General features: G+C 42.3%; 1 long non-coding RNA gene across 1 annotated transcript in view; it reads right to left on the bottom strand.

Moving 5' to 3' along the window:
• The window catches only part of LOC119329153, a 6,472-nt gene extending 2,999 nt beyond the window's left edge, over positions 1-3,473 (bottom strand). Inside the window, exons 1-3 of the long non-coding RNA XR_005159323.1 lie at positions 3,156-3,473; positions 1,624-3,074; positions 75-1,227 (exon numbers count right to left, since the gene is read on the bottom strand). This is a non-coding gene — a long non-coding RNA (uncharacterized LOC119329153). The remainder of the gene's footprint in view (positions 1-74; positions 1,228-1,623; positions 3,075-3,155) is intronic.
• Positions 3,474-3,541: the final 68 nt, after the last annotated feature.

Below are 3,541 nucleotides of genomic sequence, written 5' to 3'. Positions count from 1 at the left end.
GGACCATGGATGAGCTCGCGCGGCCACCACAGAATACAGATGCGTGGGGGAGGGGGCGGGGGACTAGCCCGCACACCGGATCCACAGGGAAATCATCGATCCCTCCCATCGCCCCGCTGGCTACGGTGCCGATGCCGAATCGAATCCTCTCAGTCGCCGCCGAGCCGCTACACATTAAATTCTGAAATTCTGAAATTCAGGGGGGAGGGGATTTGAGGGTACGAGACTGGCCACGCGCAGAAAAAAGAGACTGACTACGTGGCAAAAGGAAAAAATTCTGGACTATAGTCCAGATATACCTCGAGACAAGGACCAGCGGTCCAGGTATAGTCACGGGCGTTACCTGCATGCGGGCCAGGGCACTGTCAGGCATACGGTCGTGTGTCTACGTATAGCCTGCCCCACGACCCACGCTGTACGCTTCACCCGCAAATACTCTATTTTCCACAGCTCGTATATAGCCACATTCAATGCCACACAACTACCAGATATGTCCATCCAATGGTCCAGATAATATGACTATATGATAGTATGAGCCATATGCCGTGTAATTGTACATTTTTGCATAATTTTGCCAAATAGTTTGCCTTCAGTATCATCTCTTTCTTAGATCTTCCATCTATTAATCTCGTCTTCAGTAGATGTTACGTCCATTAATAGACTCTCTACCTAAAAAATGCATCAAATACAGTTATGTACTTAATCAAATTATTGCACGTGCAGGCAGCCTATCAGATGGAACACAACCGCACTGAATGCAAATTGATTACATTGGAGACAAAGGTCTACCCAAAAATGTACTACTTCGAATCTAGAAAAAACAGTAGAATGTTATCAATACTAATACGTTGTGATTACCAGTTAACATCCAACAACCTCTGTTTGCCATGCCTATCCACCAAGCTTAACATCCATTAGAATTAGTCCCGAGCCCTGCACCAAGCTTAACATCCATTGTAGATATTTCAAGAAATAAATGTCATATTTGAAGCTCCAAATGCTTATTATCGTTGGGCTTAAATCTCTGACAATTTGATAACCCTTAGAACCTAATTTTAGATCAAATGGGTACATTAGTCAAACCTTGATGTTCTGTAATCAGACCCTTATGCCCATAATAGAGAGGCTGTCGCAGGTTAAGAAGAGTGCTATGGTGTAGTCATGCAGTGCACCGACGCAAGGGGGATGCTCGTTGCCTCTATATGGGAATTACTGCTCGATCGTTCTCTGAAAAAAGATTTTTTTTATTGGTACCAAGATAGAAACATGGTGTATGCATGTGTACAATTTGAAGAACACAATCCAAAGAAAAAAAAATAGTATGTTTTATTCCAGAATCAAATACATTAGCTACATGTACACACTGTAACTTTCATGTACACATTAGGTTTCAGTGAAAACATAGCTCGCACTCAAAGTCCTTAATGCGTAAAAATATGACAAGAATCCATATCAACCTAAAACAACAAAGAAACCATTCTGACACATCGATTCCAAACTTTCTAAGGGGCAACAATCTGAACTCAGAGAAGTATTATAGACTGATCATGCCGGAGAATTGTTGTTCCGCATTAACCAATGAGCAAGGACATAGACAACAAAAAGGGGACTATAGGTCTATACCTAAGGTATCTCAAGATAGAAAACCTCTTACTTGGCAGAGCCCATGGCCATTTTCTCTATTTTAAGCTTCAGGTGGCCCAATCTACACGAATAGAATAGTAGCTAGGAGAACCAGTTAAATTGTATTGAAAAAACATACGAAGAAAAGTGGAAGTGATGGAGCGCAGTAGTAGCAGATAATCATTAATGAGATGGAACAATTGTGCACATAGTAATAATCTGTCAAATGCCATGAAGCATCAGAAACTACATGATGTTACAGCAAGAACAACATTTAGTTCTACAGAAAGGTTGAAGTTCACTCAATTGTTTGCACTATATAACTTAGAAATACGTATTGACGATCAAAAGTGCTTCCTGTAAAAAAAATCTCAAAGGTTCTGCACCTCCATGAGCTTCCTTTTGAACACACCAACTCACAAGTTAGTCAGAGGCAGGGAGACATGGCGGATTCCGCCTGATTTTGGGGTGATTCCTATAGAATGTTCCTCGAACTGAAGAATGTTGCAACAGCAAATACAACTATTAAATACTCATGTCTATATGATAACCCAAGCAAGGTGGCGATCAGAGTACGTCGGAATAGCTTTGTTGTGTTCTTATATATCATGACACAGAAAAGAAGGATATATGATAAAAGAGTGGAGGAAGATAGAAGTAGATCAATAACAAACTACGTAAAATTACCATATGTGCGAGATATTGATGAGCCTCAAATGCTAGCAGTGCCTTGTCGAGCACACATGCTGCAGCTAGGAGGCAGACCATGCTATATGTCTAAATGTTTCATCTGCTCAACGGGCCTATATTTCGCACACTATTTTGTGAATTTCCTAATGTAGGTAATTAGTCATGGACTTTATCCATTAAATCTCCATCATGTGTGTCAAATTCCTGAACATGAAGTCTGTCTGCTTGTACCTAGCCCCTACAAAATAGCTGGAGAAAGAGACATCTATCAGTGAAAAATAAACTTTTAGCAGTGTAATTTTCCAGCCATATCAATCCTAGCTTTCAAACTTTCAATGGAGATCAGTCAAGGAGCTACAACTGTGTGTCGGGCTCGAGAGCCAACAGCGCAAACGGCATGCATGTACCGCCAACAACAAGACCAATGATGCCACGCTGGACACTAATGGTTTTAGACCAGCGACGACTAACAATATCAGAGATTCATCATCTTATTAGAGTAACACACTTTCTTGTAGGTTTGGCCAAAATTTCGATTTCCCAAACATCTGAATGAGGATAATGATGTAGATATCTTGAAATTCATCCTAGTTGGCCGAACAGTATCGCTGGAGGAGTAGATTTGAGACTGCCATGTTCCCCGCAAATAACAAATTGTCTGAAACTATAATTAATCCAATAAATAGAAAAGACAAAAATCTCTTGAAAAGAACACTTTCCTTAGTTGGATCATTGATACTTAGTGAAGCCATCCACGTAACCTGATTCCGCCAACAAAATCCACATATTAGCAACCCTTTTGGACTGAAGACAGATAACCTAAACTTCTTTATCACACGTACCTTCAACAATTCCTGTTTCCCCGCTTCAGCAGCCAATCCCCATCTCGTGCCACACCGACCACTGCAGGTCAGAACCAAAGTAGCCTCCTCCTTTACAGCCGTTCTGAGCAGCAACACCACCAGAATCCTCCCTCCATCTCTCTCTCTCTCTCTCTCTCTCTCTCTCTCTCTCTCTCTCTCTCTCTCTCTCTCTCTCTCTTCCACGGCAGAGGCGGGCAGGGGCAAGCAACGGCTTGTCGAGGTTGGCTGGCCCGGCGTCCTGTTGGGTGAGGTGCTTGGGGCGGCATCCATTGGAGGGTGTGTCGATCCAGTCTTGGATGGGAGACGGAGGTGGTTGGATGATCCTAAATTAGTACCACCTCGTTTATATTACGATTTTGTCTATA

This window comes from Triticum dicoccoides, chromosome 7A (assembly GCF_002162155.2).
Source record: "Triticum dicoccoides isolate Atlit2015 ecotype Zavitan chromosome 7A, WEW_v2.0, whole genome shotgun sequence".
Classification (NCBI taxonomy): domain Eukaryota; kingdom Viridiplantae; phylum Streptophyta; class Magnoliopsida; order Poales; family Poaceae; genus Triticum; species Triticum dicoccoides.
Note: the sequence above shows the minus strand (reverse complement) of the source record. Positions and strands in the feature narration are given on the sequence as shown.